At 46.4% G+C, this 13,737-nt stretch overlaps 1 protein-coding gene across 4 annotated transcripts in view; it reads right to left on the bottom strand.

Moving 5' to 3' along the window:
* Gatad2b (GATA zinc finger domain containing 2B) overlaps positions 1-4,597 on the bottom strand; it is a 61,565-nt gene extending 56,968 nt beyond the window's left edge. Inside the window, exon 1 of one of the 4 annotated variants that reach the window (XM_075978300.1) lies at positions 4,349-4,597. The gene's annotated coding sequence lies outside the window, so the exon portion shown is untranslated. The remainder of the gene's footprint in view (positions 1-4,348) is intronic. The other 3 variants (XM_075978302.1, XM_075978301.1, XM_075978303.1) reach the window with 3 other exon arrangements.
* Between the last annotated feature and the right edge of the window lie 9,140 nt (positions 4,598-13,737).

Consider the following 13,737-nt stretch of genomic DNA (forward strand, 5'->3'; position numbering starts at 1 on the left):
GCCAGTTGCAAGCAATCCAAAGCAGTGGCAAATTAAGGGATTCTGAGGAAAACACTGCACACGACAGAGCCAACCTGTTAAGCCTTAATGACCATGTGTCATTGCTCTCCTATTTGATGAACTCAGGTTGCACTGACGCATTGCATTAATCCACCAGAGAAGGGGGTCTACTTCAAATCCAGACCTATTCACAGGGATTTTTGTCATTACAGAAGGATCCCTGCTTCATCAATTGAAGTCACCAAAAGTTCCCAAATAGCATATAGAAAACACTTCAGACTACTGAATATAAACAAGAACAGACACTTTCTTCCCCCAAACCAGACATTTTCTCAAAAAACAATTTCCTTTCCATGCTTAATAAAAAGCAAGTGAATTGTAACTGTGTGGTATCATCTTGGTAGGATTTTTCCTAAGCAACACAATAGGTGGACAGTTTTATGCCAGAACTAGATTTGGAATCTGGGGTATATCTTTTTTTTTCTCCTTTCCTTTCAATATGCCTCAGAAAGTGCTTGGTATTGTATGTTGACATCTAAGGACACTGGGTTGTAAGTCCTGCAAAGGTCTGAAAAACAAAGCCATTTACGGCTCAAGCAGCTGTTTTCATCAACCAAACCTATTTGGTTTTTCTCAGTAAGTCAAGCAGCATGAGACTCCTGAGCTAGTGCAGAAGGGCTGCTTGTTAGCAAGTCTCCTAATAGGGTGGCTGTAACACAGAATGTGCTCCAGAGTCTAAAGACTAGTACAGCAAAGCTGTTTCCCTACACAGCTCAGAGAGCAAGAAAGAAAACAATCAGTTAAACTGAGGTAAGAGGTCTGTTTGGCAAACCGCATGTATAGTTCACTGCTTAAAACAAGGAGAGCAAGCAGTGGTGGCTCACCAGGCCAGGCTGATCTACAGAGAGTTCTAGGACAGTCAGGAATACACAGGAGAAACCATGGCGGGGGGGGGGGGGGGGGGGGATGGATCCTGAGACACCACCATAGATTAAAATTTTACAGGCATCAACGACACCTTTTCAACCCTGCTGCTGTGCTCTTTCTAGATAGGACTGACTAGTGGAACCAAGAGAGGTGATAAGAGACTCCATTGCCCACAACAAAGAGAGGTAAACACACAGACTTTATGCCTCAAAGTCTCTAATTTGATATAAAACAGAGGATGATAACCTTGAACTCCTGATCCCTTGCTCAGGATAAAAGGCCTGAACCAGTTTTTTTGTTTTGTTTGGATTTTTTAGTTGGGTTTTGTTTTTTGTTTGTTTGGTTGGTTTTTTGAGACAGGGTTTCTTTGTGTAGCTTTTGAACCTATCCTACACTCGCTCCGTAGCCCAGGCTGGCCTTGAACTCAGAGATCGTGTCTGCCTCTGCCTGCCTCTGCCTCCCAAGTGCTGGGATTAAATGTGTGTACCACCATTGCCCGGCTCACTGGTTGTTGTTTTAAGAAACGGTTTTAACTTAGTAGCTCTAGTTATCCTGATTTGTTCTAGCTATCCATGCTGCCTCAAACTGTCACAGTCCTCTGTTTCCCGAGTGTTGGGATTACAGTCACGAGCTCAGGGAACAGACTTGTAATTTAGAGCTGTGAGGGTCAGAAAAACTTCCTCATACGTCTGTCTCCCTGTGACCCTATCCTAAACACAGTTTAAGATAGCTCTGCTTCTAAAACAAGTATTTAAAGTAGCGTCTATTCCAACCCTGTTGAGACGGTATCTAAACAGGAAGTTAACAGACATGACACAGTCAGAGGAAGCAAACCACACTGCCATAAAGATGGATGCTGCCGTCAAGCACAAATCACTCTCACCTCATTAAAAATGTTCTGAAGTAAAGAACAGGTAGCATGAAAGTCTAAAAACCTCATCTCTTCTCAAACTAGGTCATTCAACCTACAGGTCCAGCCTTCTGATTCCTATTAATACCTACCTACCTCTTTCCACAATGACTTTCACTGGTACCAGACTGAAAAGTCTATCATCAGTCTTACCGGACCAACAGTCAACATGAACTATTTATATATCTACCTTCTTAAAAAGCCTAAGCAAAGTCTAAGCCTGACCCAGACCAGTATCTGTGGTGGACTAACAGACTGCCAACAGGTAAGTCTTCCCTCAAAATGAGCTTAACCCCACCACTATCTTTGATATCACCCGAAGATGCCTCCTTACCAATCAAAAACATACAAAAACAAATGGTACTACTATTCTAGAACATAATTCTGTGTGTGTGTGAGAGAGAGAGAGACAGACAGACAGAGAGACAGACAGACCGACTGACGCTGGACATGTAGTTATAGACATTCATGTGGGTGCTGGGAATTGAACTTGGGTCCTCTGGGAAGAGCAGCCAGTACTCTTAATCACTGAGCCTTCACCAGTCTCCCTCTAGGACTTTTAATTTAATTTAATTTTTTGTTTTGTTTTTCAAGACAGTGTTTCTCTGTAGCTTTGGAATCTGTCCTTGAACTAGCTTTTGTAGACCAGGTTGGTCTCGAACTCAGAGATCCCCCTGCCTCTGCCTCCCCAGTGCTGAGATTAAAGATGTGTAACACCACCACCCTGATCTAGGACAATTCTTATCAAGACTTCTCCCACACCAAAAATATAAATTAAAGTGGCTATCAGACTTCAAGGAGGGGCGGTCGTGGCAGGTGCCTTTAATCCCAGCACTTGGGAGGCAGAGTCAGGTGGATCTCTGTGAGTTCTAAGCCAGCTTGGTCTACGAGAGCTAGTTCCAGGACAGGCTCCAAAGAAACACAGAAACCCTGTCTCTAAAAAACAAAAATCAAAAATAAAAACAGATTTCAAGGAAGAATTTAAATCCATGTAGTAAAGAAACAGCAATAAAAGAAAACACTCAATTCTCAAACAGGATGATCTCCAACAGCCTACAGACACTCTAGGGATGCCAAGAACATCAGTATCGTGCTGCAGAGGGGGACACTGGATGGCTGAAGGACAGAGGTAGGAGGGGAAGGTTTATTTTCACTTTGTACCACATTCATCCATTGCTACTCAAATTATAAATTTCTAGAAAATAAAATGTCCTAAAACTACAAAAGCACCAGCTCTTCTCCAACCCACATGGTTTGTAAAATCTGCTTTTACTCCAGCATCAAGCTCGAATTCAAATCTTTTGGATACTGGCATGAAAACACTGCCTCCTTGCTAAAACAGGTTTTAATTGATATTATTCCCACCTCTAACACACACACACACACACACACAAAAGTCCTTCAAGTAATCATTTACCAGATGAGAAAACTGGTTCTCAGGAAGCGACCTTACTTTCCAGAAGAGAACAGGGAAACACTGTTAACTTCGGCATCCACATGCTACCCACCAGTAAAGCCTCCATCTCCACCTCAGTGCCAGGCCTTACGAACTAACATCCTAAGTTTGAAGGGAATTCGGTGCTGGGGATGCACTCAGAAGGCACTATACCTTTACAAAGTGGGGAAGCTATCCCGGGACAGCGATGAACACCTAAATCCCCACGTTCACGGGAGTAACTAACTTCTTCAGAAACTGAGCTCAAGGAGGCAAAAAGTACTCTAAGTTCTGGTTTGGTCGGGAAAGGTAAGTTCCAGTTCCATCAACCCGCAGGAACAAGCTGGAAGAAAACCAGTGTGTCCGAGAAGCCCAGCTGAGCAAATGGGTAGTTTAGTTGCTTTACAAGGTAAGTAACCCACACAAGTCAGGACAATTTCCTTTTCCTACGGAGGGCAAGGGAATGGGGGACGACGAAATAAAGGGATAGGTTCTGCACTCCTGATCCTTTCCCCAAATAAAGATAATTATTCTGTGCTCCCTTCACCCTTAAGAATCCCCCTTTCGTCCCATCCGCCGTCAAACACAAGACTCAGTGCAGGGCAGGGAGCGGCCCCCGCACCCTGAGGGCACCATTGGGGGCGGAGAGTTAAAAACACGGAGGGGAAGACGCTCCGGTGGAAAAGAGGGGAGCATGGCGGGCATGAGGTACTGAGTGAAATGGGGGATGGCGAGGGAAACGGGGAGCGAGGGAGGGGAGAAAGAGTAAAAAAGGAGACACGAAGGGACAGCAGCCGGGTCGCGCGAGGCCTAAGTGAAAGACCAGGGCGCGCGCGCGGAGGGGGAGGGGAAGAGGTGAAGGGGAGCGCGAGGCGGGGGCGCGCGGGCCGGGCTGGGGGAGGGGACGCCAGGCGGGGGCGCGCGGGCGGGCGTCGGCTCGCGGGCGCTTCCCCTCCCCCCGCCCTCCACCTTTCCCTTCCCCCACCGCCGCCTCCTCGCAGCCTCGCTCCCTCCGTCGCTCCCCACCGCCCCCGGGCGGGCTGGCGGCCAGGCTGGCCTAGGCCAGAGCTCCTCACCTGGCAGCGGCGGCGGAACTCCCGACTAGGTCGCCTCTACAGGCGGCGGCGAAGGCGTCGAAAAAAGAGGCGGCGACGGCACAGTGGGATCCAGACCCCACTGGCGGGTCCAGGAACGGGGGTGGGGGAGGGGGCGGGCCGGGTCGGGGAGGGCGGGCGGGCGGAGCAGACACTGCGGTACAGACAGGGGCAGCAGCGGCGGCGGCGGCTGCACCGGCGGCGGCGGCACCACACAAACAAGGACGCTGATTGGGCAGCTGCCAAGCGCCTCGACTCCGCCTTAACCACACGCCACGACGCCCATTGGAGGACTCTAGCCGGCTACCCGCCCTCTTCGTCTTGCTCGTACCAATAGAAAGCGGGATACCGAAACTTCACCCCACCCTTGAGGAGTGGGTGGCTGGAGAAGTTGTGATTGGCGTCAAGAAGACCCAATCAGAAAAGAAGAAGGGGGATGGTCTAGCGGGGGCGCGTTAATGGGTACCTCGGCCAGTCCCAGACACATCCGGGTCTTCGACAGCCCATTAAGTGTCGGGGGTCAAAAAATCGCTTCAGGCTGCAACTTTACCTTGGAGACGTTTTGGTCCCCAGGCAGCCGCCGTACCACCTAGTCTCTTAAAAAACCGGGATTCTCCTTTGGCCAGCACTCATTCTTTCACGTCTAAAGATGGAGACTGGGATCGGTGCGGTGCTCTGCGTTTGGGTGGGTGGTGTTTCATCGCGACAGAATCCATGAATTTAAGGACAGAACTTGCTTTCGGGGCTCGGGCCTTGTCTCTCTGGGGTGTGGCCTGCCTTATGCTGCCAAGGCCTTGGGCTCCTGTGTTAATTTACTCCTGGTCGATCCTTAATTGACTGTACCATAACAGCAGGGAAAAAAAAATCAAAACCTAACAATTAGCTAAATGCACTGATAAATTACGGTGTTCATAGCGTGTTCTCTGGGATCTGGTCTTTTTCTGTTCACAGTGAGCAGACAGTTTCCCACCCCACCCGACTGCAGTAGCCAAGTCAGGGCCCAGCTTCTCTTGCTAGCCTGGCGACCTCCTCCTACTTCCTCGAAGCAGTTAGGCCCGCCTACATTCAGCGTTTTTGAGCACTTAACCATAAGTATTCATTCGAGCGCCTTAGAGATGAGAACTAATTATCACAAAAATAAGCATGTTTAAAGAATAATATTTCGGGAAGCCAGAGATTGTGTGCGTGGCACTGTGCTGAGAGCTTCAGATGAATTCTTACTCTGAGAAGTAAGTAGTGGTCATCGTAGTTTACAGATGAGGGAAATGAGGTGTAGATCGAAAGACTTTCCAAAACTACTCACTCATGTGGCAGAGTTGGAATTTAAGCCTACGTGTTTTGAAGTGTAAGAGATTAAGCCATTTGCCAACGGTAGACTGCTAACCACCAAGCACTAGTTAAGAGCCAGAAATAACTAGTTCCAGAGACAGTTGAACCTTTTTGTTGTTTCTTGGTTTTGTGTTTTTTTTTTTTAACAGAGTTTCTCTGTGTACTCCTGGCTGTCCTGAAACTCATTCTGTAGACCAGGCTGACCTCAGACTCAGAGATCTGCCTGCTTCTGCCTCCGGAGTGCTGGGATTAAAGTCGTTCATCTCCCAGCACTCGGGAGGCAGAGGCAGGCGGATCTCTGTGAGTTCGAGACCAGCCTGGTCTACAGAGCTAGTTCCAGGACAGGCTCCAAAGCCACAGAGAAACCCTGTCTCGAAAAACCAAAAAAAATAAAAAAATAAAAAATAAAGTCGTTCATCGCCATCACCACCACTACCACCACCTGGCTAGAACACATTTTTTAAAATCACTATGGAAATGGAATTGTAAGGCTGGCACGGTGGTACACAGGGGCAATCACGGGACTTGGGGCTGAGGCTTCAGGTTAGCCTAGACTAAGTATGAAAACGCTGTTTCAAAACTTTTTTAAATGGGTCCTCAGTGACCTAAACACTTGCTGCTCTTCTAGAGAATCTAAGCTCTGTTCCCAGCACCCGTGTGCTAGTTTACTACCATTTTGTTAACTCCACTTGAGAAGAAGCCCTCCTCTGACTTCTCTGAGCACCAGACACTCACATTATGGTACATATACATATATGCAAGCATAAAATGATTTGTTTGTTTGTTTTGGTTTTTGAAACAGGATTTCTCTATGTCGCTCTGGCTATCCTGGAACTCACTCTGTAGACCAGGCTGACCTCGAACTCAGATTTCCAATCCGCCTGCCTCTGCTTCCTGAGTTGCTGGGATTAAAGGCATGCACCACTACTGCCTGACCTCAAAATAATTTCTTTCTTTCTTTTTTTTAGACCAGACTGGCCTCAAATTCACAAAGATCCGCCTGCCTCTGCCTCCCGAGTGCGGGATTAAAGGCGTGTGCCACCACCGCCCAGCTAATAATTTCTTTTATTTTTTTATTTTTATTTTTTTTTGGTTTTTCGAGACAGGGTTTCTCTGTGGCTTTGGAGCCTGTCCTGGAACTAGCTCTGTAGACCAGGCTGGTCTCGAACTCACAGAGATCCACCTGCCTCTGCCTCCCGAGTGCTGGGATTAAAGGCATGCGCCACCATCGCCCGGCAATAATTTCTTTTAGTACCTAAAATATTTTCCTCATTTTTTTTTAAAAGTTGGACTGGGAAATATAGCTAAGTGGTAGAATACTAGTCAGCATGTTCAAACCTTAGTAATGCAAAATATATAGATAAATAAAAAATTTAATCAAAAATTATGATGGAGAAGGACAGTGGTGGTGCACGCTTTTAATCCCAGCACTTGGGAGGCAGAGGGACGTCTATGAGTTCGAGGCCAACCTGGTCTGATAGGAATAAGAGCACCTCCTCCGGCGCAAGAAATCCAATTAGGCCAAATCAAACCAAATCGAAATGCCCATCGTTTTTGTTTGTTTGTTTGTTGTTTTGGTTTTTCAAGACAGGGTTTCTCTGTAGCTTTGGAGCCTGTCCTGGAACTAGCTCTTGCAGCCCAGGCTGGCCTCAAACTTAGAGATCCACCTGCCTCTGCCTCCCGAGTGCTGAAATTAAAGGCGTGCGCCACCACCGCCTGGCCCCATCGTTTTATTAAGAATGACGGTCTCAGGTAGCCCTACCCCAGCGCTGGCAGGGAGACAGCACAGCAGGGAGCCCTGCGGGCCCAAAAACCACGTGTTCCTCCTCTAGGAGGCCCCTTAAATACCCTGTGGGAGTGGTATGCTGGGATTTGGAGTCCAGAGCAAAGCAACTCCCAGACCAGGGGCTGGGACTATGCTCCCAGCTTAACAAGGTCTACAAAAGCTACAGTGAAAGCCCATCTCAAATATATATATATATATATATATATATATATATATATATATATATATGATGAAGGCCTGGCTGCACGCCTTCAATTCCAACACTTGGGAGGCAGAGGCAGGCAGATCTCTGTGAGTTCATGGCCAGCCTGATCTACATAGCAAGTTCCAGGAGAAATAGTTCTACACAGAGAAACTATGTCTTGAAAAACAAAACAAAGAAAAACATATATAGATCCACCTGAAAATTGGAAACAGACAAGATTGCCTGACAAAATTGGGAACATGGGGGTAATGGGGTAGAAGGAAGGGGAAAGGGGGAAGATGAGGGGATAAGGGAAGGGTTGAGGAGAACTTGAGGGAATAGGATAGTCGAGATGGAGGAAGGACAGATATGAGAGCAAGGAAAGAGATATCTTTTTTCTTTTTTTTTTAATATTTATTTATTATGTATACAGTATTCTGTGTGTATGCCTGCAGGCCAGAAGAGGGCACCAGACCTCATTACAGATGGTTGTGAGCCACCATGTGGTTGCTGGGAATTGAACTTAGGACCTTTGGAAGAGCAGGCAATGCTCTTAACCACTGACCCATCTCTCCAGCCCCGGAAAGAGATATCTTGATTGAGGGAGCCATTATGGGGTTAGCAAGAAACCTGGCTCTAGAAAAATTCCCAGGAATCCACAAGCATGACCCCTAAGCAGTAGAGGAGAGGGTGCCCGAACTGGCCTTGCCCTGTAGTCAGACTGATGATTACCTTAAATATCACCATAGAATCTTCATCCCACCACAGATGGAAACAGAGGCAGAGACCCACATTGGAGCACTGGACTGAGCTCCCAAGGTCCAGTTGAAGAGTGGAAGGAGTGAGAATATGAGCAAAGAGGTCAAGACCATGATGGGTTCACCCACTGAAACAGTTTACCTGAGCTAATAGGAGCTCACCAACTCCAGCTGGACTGGGAAGGAACAAGCATAGGTCCAAACCAGTCCCTCTGAATGTGGTTGACAGTTGCATGGTTGGGGCAGACTGAGGGGTCACTGGCAGTGGCACTGGGATTTATCTCTACGGCACGTACTGGCTTTTTGGGATCCTGTTCTCTTTGGATGTATACCTTGCTCAGCCTAGATGTAGTAGGGAGGACTCTGGACCTTCCACAAAGCAGAGTGCCTTACCCTCTCTCAGGATTAGATGGGCGTGGGGTGGGAGGGTGTGAGGAGGGAATAGGAGGAGGGGAGGAAGTGGGAATTTGGATTGGTATTTTTTTTAATCTAATAAATTAAAAAAAAAAGATATGTAGGAAGAAAATAAAAAAGAACAAACTCGGAAACCATAGATAGAGCCTACAAATATGCAGGTACCAATATGTTTGTGCACCTATGCATCTGCGGACATCAGAGGTCATGGGGACTCTTCCAAAGTTGTTCACCTCATTTTTTGAGTCAGAGTCTCACTGAACCCAAGACTGCAGAGTGAATCTGAGAGAGAACCAAGCCCTAGGGATCCTGCTGTCTCCTGTTTCTCCTCAGCTATAGGATTACAGATGCATACAAGCCCAACTCAGGCGAATGCTGGGGATCGGAATGCAGGCACCATACTCAGCACCGAGTGCTCCAGCTCCGCAGCCCTCCGCTTGTCACGTACTAACTTATGTTTTCCGTGTGAGTGTGTGTGTGTAAGTGAGTGTGTGCGTGAGTGAGTGTGTGTATGAGTGTACGGGCCCATGCTCTGTGTTCCACGTATGAGGTCACGGGACAATTTATAAGACTCAGTCCTCTCTTTTCACCATATGGATTCCAGGAATGGAACTCAGACTCCCAGACTTCATGGCAAGTACCTTGACTTTGTGAGCCATCTTGCTGTACCCTCATTTTTTTTTTTGAAACTGAAACTCACTCTGTAGTCCAACTTGGCCTTGAACTTGTGGCAATCCTCCTGCCTCAGCCTCCCAACTGTTGAGAATACAATACTGAGCTATTACACCTGGACCATACACCTGATTCTTATTTTTAAGTAAAACAAACATACAAATGTTTGCAGTCTAGTATTGAGTCCAAATGAATAAATAACATGACCTGGCCGGGCGGTGGTGGCACACGCCTTTAATCCCAGCACTCGGGAGGCAGAGGCAGGCGGATCTCTGTGAGTTCGAGACCAGCCTGGTCTACAAGAGCTAGTTCCAGGACAGGCTCCAAAGCCACAGAGAAACCCTGTCTCGAAAAAAACCAAAAAAAAAAAAAAAAATGACCTTGAGTTATTAGGTTTAGAATCTTGGGTCTGATCTTGGGTCTGCATCTTATTAGTTCTATGATTGTTGTATGTGTACAAATTACTTTTGGGGGCAGGCGGTGGTGGCACACACCTTTAATTCTAGCACTTGGGAGGCAGAGGCAAGCAGATCTTTGTGAGGTCAAGGCCAGCCTGTTCTACAGAACTACTGCCAAGACAGGCTCCAAAGCTACATAGAGAAACCCTGTATCCAAAAAAAAAAAAAATCCTTTTTTTATTATCAATGCCCTTGTTTGTCCATTTGTACAATGAGAATGCTAAATATAACTCATATGGTATTGTAAAATAACACATCTTAAATATTCAGGGCAGTGCCGAGAACAAGAATGTAATATTTGGGACTGGAGAGGGCTCCACAGTTAAGAACACCATTGTTACAGAAGACCCACTTCCTGGCCCCCACATAGCAGTTCATACCATCTAGAATTCAGGGAGCTGATGCCCTCTTCTGGCCTCGTCAGGGACCAGGCACACATGTGGCACACAGGAACACATGTAGCCAAAACACTCATGCACACAAAATTTTATATAAAAGAATGTGATATTTGATAATATAGTAATTAGGAACTATGAAAATTTTTCTAATGTTCTAGCAATTTCACGATCTCAGCTTCAAAGTCAGCTTGTTTATGTTCTAACTCCATCTTCAGATTTTGCTGACTCTTTTGAGTCACTAAACACGTGATAAAACACCTAGTGTACGTCTTGTGTTTGTGGTTAGCAGAGTTTTACACTAAGCCAGGCACTTGCTCCTGTTATTCCATTTGGTGGGGGTACTGCAGGGAATGACACAAAACCATTGTTCTTACAGAATAAATTCTTTATTAATTTGTAGGTGGTGGGGCGAACATGCCACCATGTGGATGTCAGAGGACTCTGTGGGTGTCAACTCCCTCTTTGCTTCATGTGGATCCTGGCTATCAAACTTGGGCCCTCGGGCTGGTCAGGAACCTCTACCTGCGGGGCCACCTTGAATAAATTCTTTTTTTTAAAGATTTATTTATTTATTATGTATGCAATATTCGGTCTGTGTGTATGACTGCAGGCCAGAAGAGGGCACCAGACCTCATTCCAGACGGTTGTGAGCCACCATGTGGTTGCTGGGAATTGAACTCAGGACCTCCTGAAGATCAGCCAGTGCTCTTAACCTCTGAGCCATCTCTCTAGCCCCCTTGAATAAATTCTTAACTACGAGCTTTATCCATCGTCACTAACTGCTGTCTGAAGGACCAGACCGTCCTCTGGAATCCTTTATCCATCATCACTAACTGCTGTCTGAAGGAGCAGGCCATCCTCTGGAATCCTTTATTCTTCTGTCATACCACAGCCTGCCTTCCCTCTACTCCAGTCCTTCCCCTACCTCTCCCAGGACCACCCCTTCTTTGCCTCCCCACCCAAAAAAGAGCAAGCCTCCCAAAGACTTCAGGCAGGCAAGGGCACAGCAAGGTACAATGAGACTAGGCACAAAATAAACAAAGGAGACAATAACAATACCCCACAGCAGGGCTGAATGAGGCAAACCAGCATAAGAAAATGAATCCCAAGAGCAGGCAAAAGAGTCAGAGACACCCCACCCCTTAAGGTTTATCGTGTTGATCTGAGGACCTTGGAATGCCACAACAGACCTCACACAGTGGGGGGTCATGAAAGGCCTAAGTGGGCATGAGAGAGGGAGAGAGAAGACCAAGATGGCAAGGGTTTGTTTTTGTTTTTGTTTGAATTTTCGAGACAGGGTTTCTCCATAGCTTTTGGTTCCTGTCCTGGAACTAGCTCTTGTAGACCAGGCTGGCCTCGAACTCACAGAGATCCGCCTGCCTCTGCCTCCCAAATGCTGGGATTAAAAGCACGCGCCACCACCGCCCGGCCAGCCCCAGCTCTCTTTTAAGTAGTTTTGTGGATTTTATTTTATTTGAGACAAGAGTGGTACTAAGATGCCCAGATTAGCCTGGCACTTCATATGGAGACTAGGCAGACACCTGAAAACTTGTAATCCTGCTACCCAGCCTCTGGAGTAGCTGAGGTCACAGGTCTGAAGCACCAGGTCCAACTTTCATGCAAATTATATAATTCTTCTTTAAATGACAAAATATCCCCTTCATTATTTTCACACAAGGAAGAGCTGAGACACAGTGGCAATATGTCTGATTAGCAAACAACAATGATTCACCTCAAATCTGTTGTCTTTGGTCTGTATATTCCAAAGTGTGGAGAGAGAAGTTGAGTCCAGTGATTTGAGAATATCCTTGCCCTCAATACAACTTCTAAACCACAGTTATCCCTTTAGTTAAGAACCCCTGTAGTTCCCTCTGGAAGACTTATTAACTCCAGCACTCAGAGGGAGGGAGTCAGGATCTGATGATCATCATCAGGATCAAGGTCATCTTGACCACGGAGCAAGTTCAGGGCCAGCCTAAACTCAGAAGAGTACTCTAGACCAGTCAGACTCTGCAGTCTCTAAGTGATGGTGGCCCATGCCTTTTAACTCCAGTACCCTAAAATTAGAAAAATGATGCCTAGGGAGGCTGATTTGAGTTCAAGGCCACCCTGGTCTACAGAGTGAGTTCCAGGACAGCCAGGGCTACACAGAGAAACCCTGTCTCAAAAAACCAATAAATAAACAAATTAAATAAATAAAATTTAAAAATTATTTTGCTATATCCCAGTGAAGAATGCTTAGCATACTATAATCAGAAACTTATTTTAAGAGGACACATGAAGGCTACGGATATAGTTCAGTGGTGGAGTTTAGCATTCAGAAGGCCCCAAGTTCAATCTCTGCTTTAAAAAACATGGATGGGAGCCGGGCGGTGGTGGCACACGCCTTTAATCCCAGCACCCAGGAGGCAGAGGCAGACGGATCTCTGTGAGTTCGAGGCCAGCCTGGTCTACAAGAGCTAGTTCCAGGATAGGAACCAAAAAAGCTATGGAGAAACCCTGTCTTGAAAAATCAAAAAAAAAAAAAAAAAAAAAAACATGGATGGACAGGGGCTGGAGAGATGGCTCAGAGGTTAAGAGCACTGACTGCTCTTCCAGAGGTCCTGAGTTCAATTCCCAGTAACCACATGGTGGCTCACAACCATCTGTAATGAGATCTGGCGCCCTCCTCTGGCGTGCAGGCTGTAATGAGATCTGGCGCCCTCCTCTGGCGTGCAGGCATACATGGAGGCAGAATGTTGTATACATAATAAATAAATAAATCTTAAAAAATGGATGGACAGGGGCTGGAGAGATGGCTCAGTGGTTAAGAGCATTGCCTGCTCTTCCAAAGGTCCTGAGTTCAATTCCCAGCAACCACTTGGTGGCTCACAACCATCTGTAATGAGGTCTGGTGCCCTCTTCTGGCCTTCAGGCATACAGACAGAATATTGTATACATAATAAATAAATAAATTAAAAAAAAAATGGATGGACACCTGGGATGTAGCATAGGTTCAGAATAGGGTAAAAACGTTTGCCTAGTAGGTATAAGGTCTTAGATTTCATCACCAGTAAAACACACAAACACACACAGCCATGCACACACAATGTGGTTTGATTAGAAATTGGGCACAATAAGAGTAAGACTATTTATTTAAATTTTATTCTTTATTTTTATTATTAGGTTTGGGTTTTTTTTTGTTTGTTTGTTTGTTTTTATTTTTTCGAGACAGGGTTTCTCTGTAGCTTTTGGTTCCTGTCCTGGAACTAGCTCTTGTAGACCAGGCTGGCCTCAAACTCACAGAGATCTGTCTGCCTCTGCCTCCCGAGTGCTGGAATTAAAGGCGTGCGCCACCACCGCCCGGCCCCTTTATTCCTTCTTTAGGCCTTT

The sequence above is a fragment of the Microtus pennsylvanicus genome, chromosome 7, assembly GCF_037038515.1.
Source record: "Microtus pennsylvanicus isolate mMicPen1 chromosome 7, mMicPen1.hap1, whole genome shotgun sequence".
Taxonomy (NCBI): Eukaryota; Metazoa; Chordata; class Mammalia; order Rodentia; family Cricetidae; genus Microtus; species Microtus pennsylvanicus.